The 23726-nt window shown below is 46.8% G+C and overlaps 1 protein-coding gene across 24 annotated transcripts in view; it reads left to right on the top strand.

Annotated features, from left to right (window-relative positions):
* The window catches only part of RREB1 (ras responsive element binding protein 1), a 170535-nt gene that overhangs the window by 59854 nt on the left and 86955 nt on the right, over positions 1 to 23726 (top strand). Inside the window, exon 1 of one of the 24 annotated variants that reach the window (XM_082347690.1) lies at positions 8457 to 8561. The exons of 21 other annotated variants lie outside the window; for them this stretch is intronic. The gene's annotated coding sequence lies outside the window, so the exon portion shown is untranslated. Of the gene's footprint in view, positions 1 to 8456; positions 8562 to 12293; positions 12455 to 20754; positions 20913 to 23726 lie in introns of those variants that run through there. 2 more of the 24 variants (XM_082347693.1, XM_082347691.1) reach the window with 2 other exon arrangements.

Raw genomic sequence — 23726 nt, 5'->3', positions numbered from 1 at the left:
CTGGTTTTTGCAGCAGACCTTTTTTTTTTTTAATTTTAATTTTATTTTATTTTTAGCCGCGTTGGGTCTTCGTTGCTGCGCGCGGGCTTTCTCTAGTTGCGGCGAGCGGGGGCTACTCTTTGTTGCGGCGCGCGGGCTTCTCATTGCGGTGGCTTCTCTTGTTGCAGAGCACGGGATCTAGGATGCGCGGGCTTCAGTAGTTGTGGCTCGCGGGCTCAGTAGTTGTGGCTCGCGGGCTCTAGAGCTCAGGTTCAGAAGTTGTGGCGCACGGGCTTAATTGCTCCGCGGCATGTGGGATCTTCCCGGACCAGAGCTCGAACCCGTGTCCCTAGCATTGGCAGGCGGATTCTTATCCACTGCGCCACCAAGGAAGCCCTCAGCAGACCTTTTTCACACACCTAAAATTTCAGGAGTAATCAGATCTATGTCATGGGATTGGAGGACATGATATAAAACACTATAAATACTTACCAGTGTCTGGCACCGCACCAGCATTCGATGAGTGGCATTGCCTTGGTGGTTTCAAGCCTCTTGTCTATGTTTGCCTTCCTTTGGGGCAGGGTTGCCATACCGATTAGCCCCGCCGAAAATGTGCTGGCCACTGAAACTTTTTAAAAGTGTTTTTTTATTCATCCAACATTGCTCTCTTGCCTGTGCTATCTATGAAGCGTTTGAAGTTGGTAAAGTTGGTGAAATCAGTCTAAAGCTACCCTGGGCAAGTGGTGTCACGACTGGCAAGATTTTGATGAAGCTGTATGTGCATCTTCTTGGTTTCCAGTGAGAACATTGTACTGGAAGGGGCCTCAGAGTCCTCGTCCAGATTGAGTTCTTCCACCCCTTAGTTTACAGGTGAGGAACATCAGGCCTGGAGAGATGCAGGGGCAGGGCTGCGGGAACCTCCGTCTTACGTGGTCAGTTCTCTTCAGTGTCAGCAACCCTGCCAAGCCCAGATGCCTGGAGTTTTGTATTGGGTGGGGTGGGGGATTTCTGAACGTTTGTATGGTGGAGCCACCATTATTCTTTTGCCAAGGATGTTAGTAAGCGGATTATGTCAACATCCCTAAGTATTAAGAAAGGTTTTTCCCATTAGATTTTTTTTTTTTTTTTTTGCACATTTAACTCATATTCACCATAGAAAAAGTCTAAAGGAAGAGAAAGCTAGTAAAGCACTTAAGAAAGTAAAATTACTTACTTTCATGAGTCATAAATCACCTTGTTGTATATCTGCTTCCTCTGGATACATACGCTTATTACAAAAGATGAGATTTGTTACATTTGTAGACAATAAAAAGCCCATTTTTGTACATGCCTTTAAATTATACCGTATCTATTAAAAATTTAATGGGATAAGTATTTTCTGTTGTATTCAAATGTTCTTTGCCATGAAAATCACTTTATTTTGATGTGGCATAATTTGAGGAGGGGGAGTCAGAGGTTAATGTTTTAATTATTTTGCGTTCCCTGGGCACTTACTGGTCCTATGTTAAATGAAGCCAATCTAAGGTTAAGATTTTTACTGTAAATTATGAATAGGTAATCGGAAATTGATTTATTCTAAAGAGGAAAATGCTGAACTGACAAAACGTATTTATTTTTTGATTAGCCTGTGATCTGCCATCCTATTGCTCCAAACAAACAAGAATCACTGGTGAAAAGCAAGCTGAGCAGTTCAAAGAGTCCTTCTAAAAGGTCAAGTTCTCTTGAGAAGGAGGTGTTTTCCATCTTTTATAGGACACCGGGGTGAATGTTAACGGCTGATGGGATATGTTACGTACCTGTAGTTTTATTTTTAATTGGATATTTTGCTTCAATCAGTGTCATGTAATTTGGACTTTTTAGTGCAGTTATTCCCAGTCTTTTCTAATATAAGGACCTCTTTTTTTTTTTTAACATCTTTATTGGAGTATAATTGCTTTACAATGGTGTGTTAATTTCTGCTTTATAACAAAGTGAATCAGTTATACATATACATATGTTTCTGAGGCAAACATAATTTTAGGTATATTTTTAGACTGTTGGGAAGCTCTAACAAAAAGTTCTTAAAAATGACACTTTCAGTGGAATTTTTCTGTATTAATTACAACAGCATCTTCATACACTTGCCCAATAATAGTACGTATATGTGTATGATTTACGAGACTTGTCGATGCTTGATGGGCCTATGAATAAGCGGAGCCTCTGAAATAGCCCCTAGGAGGCCCCTGCCCTCAGGAAGATAGAGCCTGCCTGTGAATCACTCTAAGGTCTAATGTGAGGAAGACAACAATCAGGCCCCTTCTGAAGGGCAAGTGGGATCCTCTAACTCCAGGGACAGCTGTGTAGGCGGAGGGTCCGAGGGCTATTAAATGACAAGTTAGGAAGGTGCAGTTTGTTCCCAACTGCTCACTGCTGACGTTTCCAGAGGGGCCCACCCCACCTCACTTTCCTCATCACTTCAGAGGAAGGAATGTTGTTGGAGAAGCGAATTGAGTCAGGAACATTTCAACACACCTGATGAACTATCTCCCTTGGTCCTTTTCAAGAATTGCATATGATCTGCTACAGAGAGGGCTGGATTTGTCAGCTAGGAGACTAAGGTCCCAAACCCAAGCCCAACCCTGATTTTGGTTAATGGAAAGATGTTACACCTTGTGCCTCGGGTTTTTCCATCTGTAAAATGGGAAGTATCTCTTTTATCGTATTCTTGGGAGGTGACATAATGATATACCCCCAGGCAGCATTTTCTTTCTTTTTAATCAGTGAAAGCAAACAGAAAAATCTTTGTGAGGCTAGAAGCTATTGTCTTTTTATATAAAGGAAAAGTACCATAAAACTAGAGAAATTCTAAGCATCCTAAAAGCTTCTTTATGGCAAGGCAGCAGCCAAAAGACCTGCCAGTGGAGTGTGACCTTACTCAAAAACCTTATCTTCATTCTCCTATAGTCCTGGTTTTTTTTCTTAGTAATTGTTATTCAACAGTGATGCCTCATATAACACTAGTCTTGGGCTGTGAGAAAAAAAGTTCTTGCACTGCTTAGTCCCCCAAGATATGGGTGGCAGAAGAAGCCGCCTCATTTCTGATGTCTCAGTATTATCTGATGAAGGACAATCATCCCAGTGTTCACCTTTTTTAACGAGTCAGGGCTGGGAGCAGGTATTCTGCTTAAGTTTTATGTGGTGTCTGTGTATTTTCAAAAAATGTTGAATGTTACCTTTATTTCAAGCTTCTATAGCCTTTCCAAGTTGCTTTAGAAAATCTTCAACAGTCTCTTAGCAAAACAGGGTGCACAGTAAGCCCATATCAGCTGGGCCTGATGTGGAAGAATTAACTTCCATGAAGCGGACCTGGTGAGAGTGTGATTACAGTCAGCTGACCTCAGTTCCAGGGCTGTGGCCATCCGTACAGTGGGACCAGCACTCAACCGCGATGAGTCTCCCAAGTATCTACGGAGGGCGATGGTCACTTTTGATGGATGATGACCTCACAGAGGTGTCCAGGGGCAAAAACCCTCCAAACATCATTTCAAGAATTCCAAAGCAGTTTCACGATTCTGATTCTAAGAGAGGTTTGATTTGAAAGGGGAGTCCATCAGCGCCTTCTCTTGCCTTTGTTTTACAGAAGTTAGTAATTATCTTTCTGAAATCTTGCCTTTGTTTTATAGAAGTTAGTAATTATCTTTTTGAAAAAAATAGAAGTGAGTTATAAATTCTTTCTTAAGGATTTTAGTTTAGTTTATCTTGAAGAATTTTTTAGTCAGCTGGGGTTTTCCCCCCGTCAGTGGCTGGTCCCAGTGACCAGGCAACATGGAGATAATAGTAAATAACCAAGCTTTTTGTAAGAGATGTTATTTGAGGAGGGGGTTATGAGTACATACTAAACTTAGGAATACGTAAGTAAAGTTTTCTCTGAACTTACCTTCCTTTTTGAACAGGAGAAAAGATGACTTTTAGGCATAATGGTGCACAAAGTAATGACTAACACTCTCTAAAGATATTTAAATCTATTAAAGCATAAATATCTTAGTTCAAAATGGATTGAGTTCTGAACCTTGATGCTTTCATGAGTGCTTTATTATCAGGTGGCTTGTAAAAAGCACATTGTTAATCAGATCTGTTGTGTTTCCCACAGAATTTCATTAAAAGGTGTGCATCACTTCACCTACTCTTTAGGAGAGGGGACAGTGAAACAGAAACTTGATAGAAATACTGAGGAGGGGAGAAGGTAAAGCCACCCTGGCACCTGGGCCTCCTTCTTTTTCTTCCTGACTCTGCCTCTTTGAGATGTTCTTTGAGAACGTGGAGGAAGCTGCGTGTGGCTGGGGTCATCGCCCTGGGTCTCCCTGCGCCTCTGGATCTGGGGACAGGAGTGGCTTGGCACTGGGAGTCCTTCCCCGAAGCTCGCTCAGGGCTGACTCGTCCTGTCCCTGGCTTTCCAGAGAAGGCCTGGGAGGCGGCCGGAACAGGGGGGTGCTGAGAGACTGCCTCCCCAGTCCCCTGGGCCCCGGGGGAAGGAGCCGCCTTCTGGAATGGGGTGCAGGGAGGGGGAATCCAGATCAGAGGGTGGAAAGGTGGACGGCAGTCACTGCCATTGTTTCGGTTCAGACCAGGCTGTGGTTCGGAAGTTGTTGTCTGGCTGTTGGCTTTTCCTCTTCAGAGGCTGGCATTCATGCGGTACATTTATGGTTTGCTGACATGAGTATGACACGCATGCACATTTTTAGAGTATTGAATAGGCAGTAAAACGAAGGCAGCTAAAGCTAAGCAGCCAAATGCTAAGTTAGTTGTTTTCCTGATCAATTGAAACTAGCCTGAACTGGTCAAAGTGTAGGACTGGTTTACCCGAGCTACTCTAGGTAGTACTTTTTGTTTGGTCTACTAAAAAAAAAAACACAGTGATTTGGAAAGGTGCAGTATCAGAGAAGGGAGTGCAAGCCTCCAGTTCTGCTCTCTGTGGTCCTGGAAGGAAAGGATGGGAGAAAACTCCTCCTCTTCCTCTCCCTGCCCTGGAGCCGCAGCTCCAGTTTTCAGAGGATGGCCTGGTGCTACGCCCAGCGGTGGTATTTTAAAGTATTTCTCAGTCGATTTTTAGGATTATCAGTCATCCCTCGCAGGGTTCCTTTTCATTTTCAAGGGCATCCAGTCTAACCGTTCAGCTCCCTTTCAAAAGGCTCCCTCCCTCCCTCAGGCCCAGTCAGGAAGATTAATAATGTTAACTGATTTACTGTCGCTGCAGAAAAAGCATTATTAGTTAATTAGACTTTTACACCTCAGTCAGATGGCATTGTGCACTTTAACTCAACGATGTTAAAGACCTAAATCTGAGAAAAAAGAAAAGAAAGAAAAAGGACAGGCACTTTTCCAGTTTAAGCTGCATGTTGGTCCATGTTAATTAGGCATTTGTCCCTCAGTCTGGAGGTGACAGAAAATGCCAGTTACTGTGGTATTTAACTGACATCAAACTCCTGTCCAAATAATTCAGTTGGGCCCAGCCTTCTCTTTTAATTGGTGGGAAGGAAAACTTCTGGCACACACCCAGAATAAGGAGGAAATTGTTAATTACATTTAACATTTAAAATTTTCATTCTGAAGGATCTGAAGAACACTTGTGTGTGTTCTTTTAAATTAACCATCCAGTTGAGCTTTTTAAAAACGGTAACAACAGAATCTCCTCTCACACTTGAGCTACCCCAAGTGATTAGCCCTTGTAAGTCTTTAATAAATGCCAGTTTAGTAATTGTTGTTATCCAAGGTCAAAAAGCGGTGTGTTATTATCTAGGGCCCTTACAGATTCATGTATGTTTGGCACTGTTTAAAAAATTGATAATTAATTTTCTAGCTTAAAGTCAGATTTCTTTATCAGTACTAGAAATTCATGAGGGTTTAGGTGCCGAACAATATACATGTTTTAGGAACCAGAATTTAGTGGCATATTTTTAAAAATGACGTGATGGTTTTGTAAGAGTAATTAGATAAAACATGCTTTTTTTTTTTTTTTTTTTTTTTAAGATTTTAAGCAACTTCTTCCTAGTTGCCAGAGAAGGTAATTCTCAGTGACAAGAGTGTAATTTACCTTATGCATGAGGTACGTAAAAACAATTCCAAAAATAATGAAAAGATTTTCTTCTGACTATGGGTAGCCTTATTGGACTTTTCAGCCTCCCTGGCTTTGACTGTGGTTTCTAGCCAAAGGTTCACACGTTTGAGAGGTTCAAACGCTTCATTTTCAGTACTGAACTACTTTTTCGTGCACTGAATGAATGCAATATGTTAACACTCCTGTATGGCCCAGAATTGCTAGGCTGCCCCTTGGCCTGCCTGCCTGGTACTGGCTGAAAAGGTACCATTGTTTGTTCTGCAAACACTGGGTGATGTTTGTTTCCAAGGTGACTGGTTCTATTGCTGCCCTTTAAGCAAGGGGGGATGGGGAGAGAGAAAGTTGGCTTTAAACACCTGAGAGCATCCTGTTCAGGATACAGTCTGTGTGTATGTGTGTAAGTTGAAATATTATTTTAACGGAGGTAATGGGAGAAAAAGGGATAGTGTGGAAATGGGAGGAAAAGATAGATTATCAGTAAGTTAAAAATATCAGTAAGTTCCGATCCACAACAATATACTTAGAGTGAAGGTAATGGTATAAAGAAATGTTAGACTTAAAGATCTGATCAGACTGAAATTAACTGTTTTTACATTTGAAAAAGTTAAAAAGTCAAGGGAAGAAAAAATATTTTAGATGATATCCATTGAAATGTTCAACTTATTTTTGCATGAACTCCAGTTCTTTAGCTGTAACTTGTAAGCAGCTATTCAAATGAATAAAGTTTGAGAGCAGTATCATTAAAACTGGTTACTGATCATGTACCTGGGCCTTCCAAAAAAGACAGAGAACAAGAGATATAAAGATTGGTTTCAGTCTTAAGGTCTATAAAGAAAAATTAAGAAAAATCTTAAATGATCGAACTATATTTGTGTTGAAAATTTTCCAGAAAGATAACAACAAAGATAAAAAGCCTCTTTGGGGGATGTATAATTGATGTATTCATCAGTGAGAGATTTTTAAGTTCAAATTAGAAAGAAAAAAAAAAGATTCCTCTTTTCCTGGTCCTCCACCCCCTCTTTTTTAATTAAAAAAAAATTTTTTTTTATTGTGCATGGATGCTGTTAACAGAACTTTGCCTTTTCACTCCTATCAGGTTTAGTACAGTTCATGCCCAGGTTTCAGTAAACATTAACTACTTTTATCAGGGCTTGCAGTGTGCTGAATGGCTAGCAAAGAGAGTGTACTGCAAGAGACAGATGAAAATGAGAGAGTCCAAGGTCACATGGATGTTGAATTTTTTTTAATTATTGAGAATTTAGGGTCAAGTTTCACACTTTCAATATCCTCTCTTCGGTTTTGTGGGCCTAAGACAAGGCCACTTGGTCTGGCCTTTCTCTGTCCTGGGGTTAAAAGAGATTTCTTCAGATGCTCCGAATGGCAAGACAAGTGATTTTAAAACACTGCTTTTTCTTGCCTTTCCTTAAGAAATAATTTTTTCAGGACTGCCTTCTAGGATGAAAGGTTCTCAAGGTCCCAGCAAAGAAGTACTATAACATATATCGTGATAATTCTGACGATCTGATATTATAGGGATTTCCTTTTATTTTCGTTTCTCAGAGATTGTTTGGGATTGCCCTCTGAGCACTAATTTCATTTCCGGAGTTAGCACAGTGAAGTCGGCTAGATGAAATATCGCCAAATATAGAGTAAACGTGCTCGTCTCGGAAATCATGTAATATTCTAAAACTTTCGCCTGTGTCTTCTTTCCGAAAATAGGAATGTGGCTTGTCCTTCTTTTCAGTCAAAAGGATCTGCACGTTTTAAAAACTACAGAGACAGTAAGAACTACCCTCTTCCTGCCCTTCATCGCAGGCTGCCCCCTAGGCATCCGTGGCAGACACGGAGGGTGGGGCTGCGGAGCGCGCCCGAGGGTCGTGTCTCCTTCCCGGAGGGAGGCACCGACCGAATCGAGGCTGTCTGGATGGATTTCGGTTCTGGGCTCCAGGCGGCCGGGCCGGGGAGGGGCCTGGGAGGACGCGGCGGAAGGCGGCCGGGCCGCCGGGCAGCCGGCCCTCCTCGGGCCGCGGAGCCTTCGTGCACTGGGACCGTCTAAGCTGAAGTGCGTTCGCACAGCAGAGCGCGCGGCGGCCGTCGTCCCGGGACTCGCCCGTGCCCGTCACGCCGCGGCGGCCAGTGGGAAGCGGGCGGTCGACGGCCGGACGGCGGGGTCGCGGGGCGCTGGTCCAGCCCGGGCCTCCGCGCCGTCCGCCCACCTCGGCGCCCGCGCGGGGCCGCCCCGTGAGCGGGCGGCGGGGCCGTCAGTCAGGGCGGTGGGCGCCGATTGGCCGGCCGGCCGGCGGGGGCGGGACGGGGGGGGCGGGGCTCGGCCGCCTTCCCGTGGGCCGCGCCGGCGTCGCTTCCACGAAGACCTTGACGCGCTTTCCTCGGGCCGCGGCGGCCGGGCGGCAACCTCGTGGGCGGCCGGAGGCCTTCGAAGAGCCCGTCTAGTAATTGAGTTCGTTTTTTAGAAATGGGTTCCTCTCAGGTAGAGATTTGAACACATGTGCGCCCCGAGGGAAGTGCTCCCTCTTATTTTTCCCCCTGGTGTTCGCTTGAGGCCATTTAGCCTGTGACCACTTGTTTCCCGAAGCTTTGCATGGGCGTGAGCGTGCCCACTCGCGTCTGGTAGTTGTTGCCCAGAAGGAGTCCACGTTAAAAGGTTTGGCTTACCTGATGGCCGTTTTAATGAGAACAGCGTGTGGCTGAAAAAGTGTCGGCAGAGCCTTTTGGAGGAGGAGGCCGAGGAGGAGGATGGAGGCCGAGGAGGAGGATGGAGGCCGAGGAGGAGGCGGCCGGGGAGGAGGAGGAGGAGGGGACGCAGCCCGGTTCGGGGAAGGCATGAGTGCAGGAGGAAGGACAGGGGCAGCTTCTGTGTGACGCGACGCCCGGGGCAGTGCGGCGCCTGGTCCTTTCTGTCCTCTTCCGCAGTGTTGGGCGGCTGTTGCCTCTTTCCCATGTGACCCGCGTTCTGCGGATGGAGGCCGAGGGGCACCACGGAACCAAACAAGCCACCGTGGCCTCAGGTTTTAAATCCGCCCCCCCCCCCCCTCCCAGCAGTGGCGGCGGCGGCAGACCGCGGGCCTCTGTCCCCGGGCCCCTCCGTGGTCCACGTGGTCGTAGTAGCGATGAGCCCATTGCCCCGGGCGCCGGCTCCACGTGCTGCGCTTCAGGCCCCCCCCCCCCCCCGCCCCCGACCCGGTGGGGGGACGGCAGGGCCTGTGGGAGCGCTGGGCCTTGCTCCTGGCGCCTGAAGGCCGCCTGCCACCAGGGCCCTGCCGAGTGTGCCCTGTGTCCCCGCAGGCCTGCCCCGAACTAGCACCGGGGCGTGCGGGTGGTCCCTGCCTGCACCCCTGTGCCATCATGAGGCTGGTTCACCCACCCGGGGCCCTCGTCCGTCCCCATGAGCAGCTCAGTACCCAGAGCACTTCCGGTGAGCCCTGCGCCCTGTGACTTGTCTCGTTTTTGGTGTGCCTTCTTGGGTGATCACTCTTCGCTGGGCTGCAGCATCCAGTGATTCTTAAGACCGGGGGATTCAGGTTCAGTAGGTCTGTTGAGGCTGGGGCTTGTCCGTTCGAAAAAGCTTCCAGGGTGATTTTAATGAACACCCCTAATAATCAGCTTTCAAAATTGTATTTATAAACAGGTTACTTGTACATTTATGTCTGATGAGACAAATGAATACATTTGAGCCACTGGGATTTTTTTTTCCTTAGAGTTAGGAAATGGCACATAAACCTTGAAATTCTCCTATCCGATGCTTCTCTGTTGCAACCCTGAGTTTCCTGTTAAGCGAGATAGTGTGGTACCTGTGCTAGACCCTTGATAGGCCGTCTGCTCTGGCAGGTGTAAATGCCACTAATTAATTTTTTAAGAAATTGGCGCTTTGACAGAATTATCAGGGATGCCGAATAACTGGGACCAGATGTTTCTTTTGTTAAGGCTGCGGAGAGGTAATGTCACACACAGGTAATAAAGCTACTGACGTTTAATCCCTTGGTCGGAGGCTGTGGATTTAGGGATGCTGAATAATTTCTTTAGAAAGGGCGGGAGAAGATGTCCGTTCTGGTTTCTGCCGGGCCTCCGCCACCCCCCACCGCTCTTGCCGTGTTATCTTCTGTAGAGGTGTTTACTCAGTTATCATCGGGCCCAGCTCTTGTTAGAAGAGGGTAAATGGTACTTGGGCCTCTTTATCTAGACCCTCTTGCTCACCATTTTGCCGCAGCTGAGGGGACAGCCTGTGCCTCTAACTGAATCCATCTTTTTTTGCACTCCTTGACTGTGAAACAACAGGAGAGGCGGCCGCTCATCATTTCGAGCGCAGACTTTACAGCCTCTGAACAGCCTCTGCTGTCGCAGCTTATGAATGCACCATTTGTCGTCCCGTGCACAACTGTTAGATACAACTGGCCTTGCAGCCCACTCTGCCTGCAACCAGAGTGCATCACTGCGGCCTTTTTTTCCCCTTTTCCTTTTTTTTTTTTTTTCTTCTTCTTTGCTTCTGCATAGGCCAGATTTTTGCTTTAAATACCACCATTTTGTCCACACTAGTTTCTTTGAGCCAGCTTACATTTTTCAAATATAAGTTTCAGAAATAAGGCTTAATTTGCTCCAACTCTTAGTATAGAGGTTCTGAATAAGTGCAAGTATTTTACTTTATTAAAGGAGGAGATTAGTTTTGTGGCTTGGTTTTTGCATATGTGCTTTCTCTCTCTGTTTTTTTTTTTTTTTTTTACAATATTGTAGAATCATGTGCCTTTGAAATTTTATTTTAAACTGGGTCGAAGTTAGAAAGTTGGGTTTTTTCCTAGATCATTACATCTCCTCAGCTTTACACAAAATCTCTTTGTCATCCAGTATCTTTTTCAGTTTAGATTTTAAGGGAAGCCGTTAAAAGTACAATGTGGTTTTCTAGAATATTTGAATATTATCATTAGGAATGACTGTTTATCATTGTTTCTTGAAACGGGGTTCCATCCCCAAATGATACCAGTAGTGTTCAGAATTTCACTTCTGTTTTGTTTCTCTCATTCTTTGGCCTTGTAATTATTTATGTGTTTTGTATGCATGCATTGGCATTATTTCTCCTTTACGTTTTATTTAATTGCATTTTAGGTGAAAGAATGTATTAACATATTTTTCTACTGTGCTTTACATATTCAACAACTGGACCAAATTGTTAGTTCTAATTGCTTTTAGGCCTTGCTCTGGCTAAGGAGACACATTTCTGTTAAAACAGCAGTAAACATCCTACAGCAACCAACTCTACAAACCCTGGCATCCTGGAGCTTCCAAAAATGAAACAGCCATTTGCTGAAAATGAAGAAGCTCTCTGTAGTTGAATTTTAAAGTAGATATTTAGGTTTCAAGGATTGTATTCACTCGTCTTTCAAAGAAGATAGGGAGGCCCCGGGTTGCACTTGCATTTTGAGACATACAGGTATGTTTAAGGAAGAAAGTGTAATCGTTTGTGAGATTCATGCTTTCCTTTTCATCTCACCATTCAGAGGGGGAAAATCTGTCTTTTTGTGAGGATTGTCTCCCACTACCTGAAGAGTCCTTGAGGTCGACGTAAAGACTAAGCAGCTGCAAACAAGTTAGGGGGCAAGTGAGCCCCGGTTTCAGGGTTTCCGAGAGCAGTTTTCTACCTTGGAGTCTGCTGTTAACTTGTAGAGCATGTTTTCCTTACTCGGTCCAGCGTTTTCATGCTTGGTTTTGATCTGCCCCTTTAAGCTGGGTAAACTCTCTGGACTTTTTCTCCCTTTAACCGTGGTTTCTTTACTGCCCTTCTCATGTGATTAATATGTGTGTTGCTTAAAATGGCAACTGAAACATCACCAGGTATTTTCACCAGGTAGAAACTGCTTTTCCTGTGTCAGAACAACCAGTGTGGCTTAGCTGATGCTTCTGTTGCTAAGCAGGTAAATTTCTGGTCTGCAGGCTGTCTGTTAACCCCGTAAGTGCCTAATATCAAGCAAAAAACAGCAAGAGGAAAAACCACCTTTTGCTTCCTTCTCCCGTAGTACTTTGTTCCGGAGGGTAAAAACTGGGCCTCCCTCACCCTCACCTCCACTTAGCTGCGTTCAGGACCCAACCTCGATTTCCATATTTCCGAGGGGAGGAGGAGAGTTAGGAGATGGAGAGGGCTGGGAAGTTGGTGGAGAAGACGCCCTGGGAGCTGGCAGCGAAGGTCTCCTGCTGCAGGATACAAATTACGGGTTTGAGTCCAGTCGGGAATGGGTTTAGCCTTTTTCTTTGGGACTTTTCTCTGCAAGGCTGCCTTCAGCTGCAGCCTGGCCGTGGGGGGAAGAAGAAGCAAGAAAGGGCTGCTGTACGCATCCATTTGCTAGAAAGGAGTTAACAGAGCGCACCGCAGAACAGGTTGGGCAAGACTGTTAAACCAGTGATGAAGCCTCCCCCTTCTCCTCCTCTCCTCTCTCTCTTTCCCTCTCCCTCTCCCTCTCTCTCTCTCTCTCTCCCTCTCCCTCTCTCCCTCTCTCTGTCCCTCTCCTCTCGCCCTCTCTCTCTGTCCCTCTCCCTCTCTCTGTCCCTCCCGCTCTCTCCCTCTGACCTCCTCTGTTCCCCCGCTCCTCTCCCAGGACTTTCAAACATCTTCACATTATCCCCTGCTCCCCCGCCCCCTCCCCACTTCAGTGTCTGGCTTTCCCTCTCTCTGGCAGGACATTTGATGTGATGAAAATACTTTGTGGCAATGAGGAGCCTGTGCAAGAGGCCTCAGCCTCGCCAGCTGTTTCTGGAGAAATCCATGTCTGTGCCCTTAGTCATGTAACATAGGCCCCATTCAACAGAGACATTCTTGAGTGTGCATTGATGCCTCTGCGGGACTGCAGGGTGGACGGCCTGCGTGGGGGGGGGCGGGGGGGAGGTGGACGGTGGGGAGAGGAGGAGGCGAGGTCGGGATGGGGATGTGGAGGGCAGCGAGGGGCAGCCCCTGCGCTCCGCGTGCCCGTAAGTCATGAGATGTTGCTTTGCAAAGCATCTGCAGTTTGCTCGGACTTAGGGGTGTCTTGTGGCCGTCAACTCGGAGAAACTGAGCTCTTTAAAAGCCAGCTCTGGTCTGACGTAAGTTCTGCGTGGTGTTTGTGTCTAATCCCTCCGTAAACATACCATATATAGTCACGCTGGAGCTCGCTATAACACGCACTGCAGGGAAGCCTCTCCTGATGCACAGAGCCCCGTGCTTAGAAGCAGGCTCAGGCTATTTCTGGTGTGTCGCTGCTTGCTTTTTTCTTTTTTGGAGGGAGGAGGCAGGAGGCTTTTTTTTCTTTCCATCTTTACACTGTTTGAAGCATGTTTCTGATCCTAGTGTGTCTGGCACTGTGAAAACTCAAGAAACTGTATCCTCACGTGAGGAGAGACCGAATTCTCTTTGTACATCTGTTTTAGAATAGAACCCTTGTTTTTCTTAGTACCTCTCACACCACACGCGTTTCGCATTTTATGGTCCCCGGGGTTCTCGACTGCTTGTTTGGGAGCATCTTTTAACCCTGTGAGCGTGAGCGCTGCCCCGTAGCCTGTGCTGTCGGTGGCCGGTGGAGAAGTTGCTTTCGCGTTTCCTCCGCCGCATCCTCCCTGGGCCGACCTCGTGCGTTTACAACACTTCACCTTCGCCTTGCCAGGGCAGAGCATCAGCTCGGAGTCCGCGGGGCTGAGCGCCGCCGCTTTCCCCTGGGCAGGGCTGGCTCTGTGGAGCGGAGACGAGACTGTACTGAGAAAGAAATGCAGTTGTTTTTTGTTTTTTCTTCCTTTTCCCCTGGAATACCTAGGATAACAGCACCTCAGCTTGGAGTGAGTGAGCAGCGGAGGCATTTGTGGTGCAGATAAGCGACCTCTTCCTTTTCCTTCTCTTATTTTCTTGTCCTTCCTTCCCCCCCTCCCTCCAAAGGCTATTGCTTTTCTTCTTGGGCCACATGTATGGATAACCCTTAAAGAAAAGGTGGTTTGCCACGCTGGGGTGTTTGGGTATTATGTAAAGAGACAAGATGGGGACCTTCACTGCCTTGTTGTCTCTCATTGGCCTCGTCAGAGTGAATTATATCTGACCGTGTGACAGTTAATTGTACCATCCTTCCCGTTTCTTAAGCTGATAAGCCCCTTTCTGTCTGCCTCCATCAAGCCTCTTTGTTTGAGAAGTTCCTAATGCAGTAGAAGAACAAAGTGACAGTTTTCCTATTTACTGAAGTCTCTGAAACACATTCATTATGCTCTTTTTCGTATCTTTTTTAGAACTTTACTCCTTTAACTTATATAATTGAATTGTTCCAAGTAGTACAAACTTAAAACTTCCTTAAAAATATCAGTGAGTCCAGCAAAAAAAAATTGAAATTTTTTTTAGGCTCTGTGTTTTCATTTCAGGCTATTAACAGTGCTTGGTAGATAATGTTCAGGGTAAGACACTGGGTACTGCCAGAGTACCAATTACCAGTTATGGAAACAGCAGTTGCTTAGCTAGTATTCAGTTGACTCAAAAGTAATATATCACTTCTGTGGAGGTCACTTATTTGGCATTCTGAGGTCCAGAATCTTTAGCCTGGGAGTGAGGGAGAACCACCGGGGTGGCGGAGGGGGAATGCAAAAAAATAAAGCTTTCGGAAGCCGGGCAGGTGGAGGAAGTCGCGGCGCTAACACTCTTACCCTTGATTCATGATGGTCCTTGGGCCCACACTTTAGCACTATTTATTCTCACTGTAGATACGGCCCTGACCACCTCGTCTCCCATTTTCCAGTCCACAAGAAATTAGAGGCCAAAGTTGGTGGTTGAGGGTGGAGAAAAGCCATCAGAAGGAGATGCTCTGAGAACAGCAAGAAGGGATGTCCGGGGATGAGACAGGAGAACGCAAACAGCCTGAACAGAGGGGCCTTCTGTGTTGTTTCTTACAACTGCATGTATATCCACATGCTCTCAGTGCGTCTCTGGAATAAAAATTTCAGCTAAAAAAAAAAGCATGGCTGACTGAGGCCCGTGTGGCATAGGAGCAAAACTGAAGGGGGAGGGTTATGACACTAGTTTCCGAAGGCACCTTGTGTAATAGTTGTTCACTGTAGTGATCCTGAGTCATCGCCCAAAAAGGTTAGATTAATCATATGTTGATTCACCATGCTCTGCTTAAGGAGATGGGCAAGTTAGAAAGATACTTTATAGTGATTTACACCCAGGAGTTTTATAACTTCTCGATACTTCCCCCACAGCTCTCCTCAGTGATGTGCAGCTGCTTTATGAGTTAACGTGAAGCATTAGAATCAAACTTCCAGTGGGTACAGATACATACCAAAATATTATTTATTTTGACCGGATTTGCAGGAGAAGAAAGTGAGGCATTAACAGGTTCAAATGGTGTCCAAATACCATCACGAGGGTACGAGGGTTGTTTTTCTGTATTCCTAATGTGAATTGTTCTTTCATATTTTTCACTGAAATAATACACAGAATGTCATGGAGGTTTTTTTGTTTTTTGCTTTTTTGGCTGCGTTGGGTCTTCGTTGCTGCGCTGAGCGGGGGCTACTCTTTGCTGCAGTGCGCGGGCTTCTCATTGCGGTGGCTTCCCTTGTTGCGGAGCACGGGCTCTAGGCACGTGGGCTTCAGTAGTTATGGCTCGCAGGCTCAGTAGTTGCCGCACACAGGCTCTAGAGCGCAGGCTCAGTAGTTGGGGCGCACGGGCTTAGTTGCTCCGCGGCATGTGGGATCTTCCCGGACCAGGGATCGAACCCGTGGCCCCTGCATTGGCAGGTGGATTCTTAACCACGGTACCACCAGGGAAGTCCTGTCATGGGGTTTTTAAAGCAGGGGCTAGAGAAGACCCTTTATCTGGTGGGTACCATAGAAGTCATAGATACCCTGGGAGATGGAGTCTCTGTAGAAAAGGAGCGAGTGTAAGGGAGGCCTCAGAAAACTTAAATATTAAAAAAATTTGATCGTAAGCCATCAAATGACAAATGGAAGGAAGGAGTGTTTTTTTTTTCCCCCCCTCATCCCAACTATAGGCTTATTCTAAGAACCATAGGATTTAGAGCTGGAAGGGACTTCAGAGGTCACTTGGCCTGTTTTTATGAGTTTGCCTTTGTTTTAGTCTGTATTCTTCCACAGTTCATGTCTGTGCCCAGAATTGAATATGTCACCTGGAGGAGCGTCCGTGTGGCTTCTTTGGCAGGAGGGCTCATCCTAACTTGAAAAATTAAATGTGCTCACTTGGCAGAGATGATTGTATATTTTTAGGTTTCTTGTTAATTGTATTCTCAGTAGCTCCATTTTACAGATGGAGACCCCTGCGGCACTCTGTGGTGGTACACCAAAAATCTCCCTTGGCATCATTAACTATTTTTGGACATTTTCATGGAAATCCCAGAGTTGAAAACTTCCCAGGGTAGCTAATACATACTAGTAGTTCTCAAGCTACTAAAATTCGCAAGCTGTAAAATTTTAATTTTATCTGCTTAAGCATAGAGCATTGCTAGGCCTAAGTTTTAATAATCATACTCATACACGTATTTTAAATACATACTAGCTTCTGATAGTATTAAATTTAAGGTTTTTGTGCGCTTAGATTTGCTGTAATGCATAGTTAACAAATAAAATGGTTGGTACAGACTTTCCTGCTCCTGAATCAAATAGGTTTTGTGTTTTGGTTTTGTTTGTTTGTTTTTTACTAAGAGAAATTGTTCCTTTTGAAAATGTAATTAGTTTTGAAATTTGGTCTTCTGGGTATCCATGGAAACTATATACCTCCTGATTGCCATGCTGAAGGTGGAACGCATTCTCTCATGGTTAGATGTTTGTGACTCTGTCAGGGAAGGGAAATCTATATGAATTGCACGTGAGAAATAAGAATTAGTTCTCTGGATGTTAGACGCTCACAGCAGATGGAAAAGTAATAAAACCTACTACTTCCCAGGAAGCAAGGAGCGGGTCTCGTGCTGGCTTTTTGGAGTGTGGACAGCGCAGAGAGGGCTTGCTGGAGGGAAGGGGCATGGTGGAGGGTGGAAGGGCTTGGTCTCCTTCTGTGTCATGGCCTGTGAGGACCTGCAGCTCCTTGCTCGGCTCGGCTCGGTTGAGATGATGTGCTTATGGCATCCACGGTGGGCTGGCCTCTGGGACACCTGTTGAGAGGTTGGGATGTTGGGGCTGGAGGAGTAGGGAGGGAAGCATCCAGGCCCGGGTTTGAGCAGCTGCTGGCTGCCCGGAGCTCAGCCTCCGTGAGTCATCTGTGGGTCTGGAGGCCAGCCGTGAAGAAGGAAGGGAGCGTTCAGTTAATGCTCTGACACCCCCAGAGCACTCTAAAGGCACCACAGAAATTGTGGGGCAGTTATTAGCAGCTCCGTCCGTAACGTTCGTTGTTTGTTTAAATGCTTTCCCCCAATCACGTAATCCTAACCTTTTATTTAAAGTAAGTGCTGTGGGTCTGCTTTAAAAGCTGACGAAAATGGCTTTTATTGGACATCATCGCTTTATTTGTAAAGGGGGAGTTGAGACCCAAAGAGAAGAATTTGGTCAATTGATTTAAGGTTGTTGGAGGATTTAAGTGTTACTTGATTGCTGGTCTTATCCAGGATTTTGAGATTTCAAGGAAAAGTGGACAATGCCTGCTTGTGTCCGAGGGATTCCGGCTGTCATATGATCTGCAGACCAGCCCCCGAGCAGCAGCGCGGGCAGTCTCTGTGCTGAGGAGTCCACGGAGAGAGCTAGCTGCTGAGTACGTGGGATGTGCCGGCTCGGCAGTCATGTAGCCAAGAACTGGTTTTGGTCGTAGCCTTAGGTCTGCATAAAAGTTGCACGCCACGGGGACGTGACATTTGTATGGCCTGAGATTTAATACTTGGCGCAAGGTGGAGGACGTGGCAGGAGTGAGGGCGCTGCAGTCTTGTGCCTACACGGTGGCCGTGGGGCTGCCGGGTGGAGAGAACCATCCTGTGACGCTCTCGCGTGAGTCCAGGACACGTGGACAGTGGGTAGAAAGAAGTCACCGCCACTGTGGTGGTCTGTTTCACCACAGGCCTCTTTGGGTATAAGCAATGGAAAGGGCCTTTTGGCTGTATAAAAAGCATCATGGTTATAAACTCCTAGGACTTTACTTATAGCTTGATTCTCTCATTAGGAACATGATTATGGAAGAAATAAACTGAGCAAGTTAGACTGCAAAAATCACATGAGATTGCTTTTTCTATGGCTTTCATCTTCTAAATGTGGACGTTCCTATTATGTCTCTCTTGCAGATGTACACACAGCAATTCTGGTGTGCAGATACATTATGAGCCAGCTATAATGTGTACATTCCCTAACTGGCTGAACAGTAGGGAGTTTTCAGGGGCCTTGCAGGAGGGTACTAGCAGGATGCCCTGCCAGCTTTCTTTAGCTCTGTGATTAGTAATGGATCCACCTATTATCTGATTGCACGTTATTCCTGTTATCCTAAGAGAAGGTTCCCCAGGGTTAGCTCCTTATGAACAGTAGAGAAGTAACCCTGTCTTAGGGTATACATGGAGACTTTATTGTTCTCCCCAGTGTCTTCAAGGTAGTATGGCATGAGATTTTTTTTTAAAAATAGAGATGTTTAAATTTTCAGGTTTTCTTTTTTTTTTTTATAATGACTTTTTCATGTCTCCTGAAAGAAATGAAAAAAGAAAAAAAAAATGAACTCACCAATAAAACCCAGCAGTTGCCAAATAGCTATAAAACATATTAGAGAAATTAGTGTTGGGGCCTTTTTAATTAGTTTAACTCTGGTTTTACAGCTGAATTATAATATGTGACCAAATGCATTACCTGAGTGTTTACCTTTTTTTTTTTTCTTTTTGGCCACGTGGAAGTACCTCAAGAGGTGGAATGTGACACACCCAGAGAATGAGGCGCTCAAGGGCCTAGGAACTTGAGAAGGCCAGGGCAGCAGGGCCCTTCATCTCCAGCTTAGCTCTGCCGCTGCTAATTGGGGAGCAGAGAGCCACTGAGCTCCTTCGGAGATGAGTTTTAAAGTGTGTGTGTGTGTGTGTGTGTGTGTGTGTGTGTGTGTGTGTTCACAAGGGGTTTGTTCTCCTGCCCTCTGTAGAAAGGGCTAGGGAGAATTCTAGCAAGAAATCCCCCCACCTTTGAGAGACGTTGTAGATCCTACTCAATTGAAGTCCTTCTCACAGAGGGCCCTCCTGAGAAGTGCTGTTTGCTCCATAGACCAAAAGGACCTATGTGATTCTATTACATATTTTTAAATTCTCTCTCCCCAATTCTTTTTTTTAATTAATTAATTTATTTATTTATTTATTTTTGGCGGCATTGGGTCTTTGTTGCAGCGCACAGGCTTTCTCTAGTTGCGGCGAGCGGGGGCTACTCATCGTTGCGGTGCGCAGGCTTCTCACTGCGGTGGCTTCTCTTGTTGTGGAGCACGGGCTCTAGGCGCGTGGGCTTCAGTAGCTGTGGCTTGCGGGCTCTAGCGCGCAGGCTCAGTAGTTGTGGCTCACGGGCTTCAGTAGTTGTGGCTCGCGAGCTCTAGCGCGTAGCCTCAGTAATTGTGGCGTGCAGGCTCAGTAGTTGTGGCGCACGGGCTCAGTTGCTCTGCAGCATGTGGGATCTTCCCGGACCAGGGCTTGAACCCGTGTCCCCTGCATTGGCAGGCGGATTCTTAACCACTGCACCACCAGGGAAGTCCTCCCAATTCTTGTCATTTTGTTTATTTCATGAATTTTCTAGTTCAAGTTGAGGAGTTGTTCTAGGTTACGTTTTGTTTGGGCCGTGTGTGTGGGGTTAGTGGTAATTTTTATAACAGAAGGATCTTTATCATGTTTTATTCCACATAATCTGGAACGTAATATACTGTGAACAGTTCATTACCTGCATGTCAAGTTGCAAATGTTCCTAGGTTAACTAGAAATTACGATTTTTTCTTTTAAGAGCAGTTTTGTGGTTAAATGGTGATGCTTTTACCTTAAAGAGATCACCTTCTCCTATTTGGGCAAAGTACGATATCAGTTTGCACATGATTTAGTAAATAAAATGGAAACCCTTTCCTTCTGGCCTGTCTTTTAGAGTCAAGGGATTCTGGGTGTGTGTGTGTGTGTGCACGCGCGTGCACAGTTTTTTTCATGGGACTTTTGACCCGAGTCCTTCAGTGTATTTATTTTTCACATTTTCAATACTTCTTAGTATATTCAGCTTTCTGAATTATTGGCAACTGTTACATAATCATGTTGCAGTGAAGAATTTTTATATCTGGTGAAAAACAGACCCAAAATGGGAGGATTAAAAAAAAAACAAACATCTATTTGATGAACTGAAGTGAACGAGAATAGGGTAGAAACCCTCGCTAACTGATTGTGTTATAAAATACCTCACACCTGTGTCCCTAGGTTGGACTTAAGACTGATGCGAAGGCCCTTCTTATAGCGGTGACAGGAAGTGTTTTAGTGGGCTTAAGCTAAGCTGTCAAACTTTAAAATCTGAGTGGCTCAACGCACAAAATGTCATTGCTTTTCATGTGAAATCTGCTGCAGGCCAGCAGCTCTCTACAGTAGCTCCCTTCCCAGCAGTGACCCAGGGTCCAGGCTGCTGTCGTCCTGTAGCCCCCTGCCCGCCACTGCGCATGCTTCCAGGTTGCCACAGTAAGGAGCGAGCCAGCAGGCCACACATCAGCTTTTAAAACCTTCAGCCTGGAAGCGATGTGTGTCGTCTTTGCCCGCAGCCCATTGGCCGGAACTTGTCGTGCGAGCCGCCGCATGCAGAGGTGCAGGGGTGCTCGGCAGTGTGGAAGAGCACTTGGATATGCTCTGAGCAGTGAACTGCTTTGCCGCTCTCCTCACTGTCTCTCATTCAGGCTCACTGTGCCGATAAATAAACCAGGTAAGGCTTAGGCGCGAAGCATGGAACACGGGAGTTAACCGGTGCGTAGAGCGGTGGTTCTCAGAGTGTGAGCCTCAGACCAGCGGCCTCCGCATCACCTGGGAACTTGCTAGAAACACACATTCTTAGGCCCCGCCCTAGACCTTCTGAGTCAGAACTCTGTCGCAGTACGCTCTCGGGATGCTTGCTGAAGTTTGGGCACCGTGGCCCTGGGTGAAGAGAATATCCGTAGCGCCCGCTGGACTGATAATTAGCGAATCAGCGCTGAAGTGCTGGCACGCGTGTGGGCAGTTTGTGCTCTCCGCCCCAGACCGTGTTTAAGCACTTTGCACACGTCACTCCCGTGTCCCACAGCAGCTGCGTGAAGTAGGTGTTACCGTCGTCTCCCCCTCGCAGCTGAGGAAACTGAGGCAGAGAAAGGCTCTGTAACTAAGGGTGTGCCGCCACAGCTGGCAAGTGGAAGAGGCAGGATTTGAACCCGGGCGACGTGGCCCCGGAGTCCGCTCTGCAGCCGCTGTGCCGTCCTGCTCGCTGGCCCCGCGGTGGCCGCCCTGCGGTCGTTTTCGCTTTCTCTTGAGTGGAGATGGTGTGGCCGAGCGAGCAGGAAGTGTGGTGTGTCGGTGGCATTCACGTTGCGAGCCGAGCCCCTCACCACAGCTCCGTTCGTGGGTGGTTTATGTGTGTGGCGGGCTGCCGGCAGCCTGGCCGGGCCTGGGGGTCGCGCGGCCCGGCGGCGGCCGTCATCTGAGCCGGAGCGGCTCGCAGCCTGGGGCTCGTAGGGGCAGCAGGAGTTGCTAGTGGGACGCGTTTGCCCAGAGTGAGGCGGCGCAGTCACGCCGGGGAGCGTTTTCCTCAGCCTGTGTGTCAGCTTCGAGCTGTGAGCGAAGCCCCGTTCTCGTCCCCTTGCCTCCCGACTCTTCTGGAGTCGGTCATTTTCCATCACCTGCCCTTCTCTGAGATGCGCATCTGCGGCCTGATTCCATGAGGTGGTCTAAAGACGCTTTCTGAGTTTGAGTGGAGAAATGTGTTTTTTCTTCCTAGAAAATTGATTAAAGGGTTCTCCTTCCACTTGGGAGATTCAGGTCAAGTTAGATGCGATCTAACCTTTTGAATTTTGACCTGATTGAAGCAGATTTTCCAAATGGCAGTGAGAACAGCTTTTCAAGCAGTTCCGTATCCTTGCATCCTTTTCAGATTTTTAATGATTAACCGCATTTTCTTTCTTCCCGGTGGCTCTGTTGTGTGTTGTTGCTTAGGTGTGCTCTGCTGGCCCCTGTGTTCCTTTGCCTCCTTTGTCTCTTGTGCTCAGCAGCCTAGAACTGAGCCGGCTCCTGGGCCGCCCGGCCCAGGATGGTACCAGCTTTGCCTGTAGGTAGAGGATAAAGATAGCATCACCCCTTTCAGTTTTCATGTTGGCTGGGAGCAGCTGCGATGCTTCGTATAGCTCTGAACATAACATTTCATTCCAGGGTTGCTGAAATTTTTAGTTTTCTGCAAGCCAGGGCTTAACCACGGGGTTTTCACATTCAGACTCGGAGTCTAGCATTTTCCTGTGAGAAACAGTTGCTTGTCTACTTGAGTAATTCAAGAGAACAGAGATGGTGGAGGGGGAGGGAGGAGACCATTTGTGTGTTTTTTTAAAGATCCAAGTTCTTCCTTTCCTTTCCCTTCATCCCTTCCTTTGCCTTCATCACTTTCAACAGTTTAAGTTGTTTAGGTGCTCTAACAGAGGTGTAGATAATTGAAGTAAATCTTGAGTCAGATCTAAACAAAAGAAGAAAGAACTGACCTAAAAAAGAGCAACTGAACTCACACTAATTGAATCACCGGGCCCTGCGTGCCGATTTGCCGGGACCAGCTGACCCTGAGAACTCGGGAAGCCCCAGCCCATGCCCGGGGTGGGCCGAGTGCCTCTTAAGAACAACTCCTGGGCCCTGAGCAGGTTCCCAGCTGCATTCCGCACCAAGGTGCATCTGATGGGTTTAGAGTTGCAAAGTTCAGCCTGGTGAGAAAAACACGGTGAAAGCCATTTGGGGTGGGTTGGGCGTTTGGAAAAGGTTTTCTCTCCCCTCGCAGACCTGGTGTCCTTGCTGTTTGTAGATAGAATCCACTTGTTTACTGTTGAGGAAAGCAGCTACATGTGTGACTCGGGCATCTGTTGAAAGAAACGTACCAGGCTTGCCTCAAATAGTAGGAATAAAAGATGCAACCATTTGAAATAACACGGTTTTCCTCCCTTCTCCTCAGCCAGCCATCCAGAGTAGGAAACAGGATGCCAGACTTACCCTGAGTAGGAAGAGGGGGCTCCAAAGGGCCTCCTGGCTCCTCCCCTGGGCCCATTCTTGTTCCCCAGCACCTTGAGGTCATGTGATTGTAAAGACCTAAGCTAAGAGCACCCCTCTCCCCGCCCAACCCCCGTTCAGCCACTGCGTTCCCTCCCGCCAGCTCCCTGGGGTCTTTTGCTCCTGAAGCCATCAGTTCCCCTTTTCTCTTCCTCCTACTCACAGCATCTGACCCGCCGCCTACTTTCTTGAGATTACTAATCCGCAGACGGGGTGCCTACTGTGTGCTCAAGATGAGGACCATCCAACTGTGAACTTCCTTCAGCTCCCCCTTATGTGCGCTTTACTCTTGCATCTTTCGGACTCAGAGGGGTTTGATGCCCCTTCGTTGCTAGTGCTTTCCCACTTATTTGGACGCCACATTCTCCTCCTTCCTGGGGACCTCCTTCCTGCCAGCCCTTGTTCCTATGTCTGTGGCTCAGAATGTGTGTTCTTCGTGCTCCGTACTGGACCCTCCCATCTCTGAGTCTCC

The sequence above is a fragment of the Balaenoptera borealis genome (genome assembly GCF_965194805.1).
Source record: "Balaenoptera borealis genome assembly, chromosome: 12".
Lineage (NCBI taxonomy): Eukaryota > Metazoa > Chordata > Mammalia > Artiodactyla > Balaenopteridae > Balaenoptera > Balaenoptera borealis.
The sequence above is the reverse complement of the archived record's forward strand: the minus strand, read 5'-3'. Positions and strand labels throughout refer to the sequence as shown.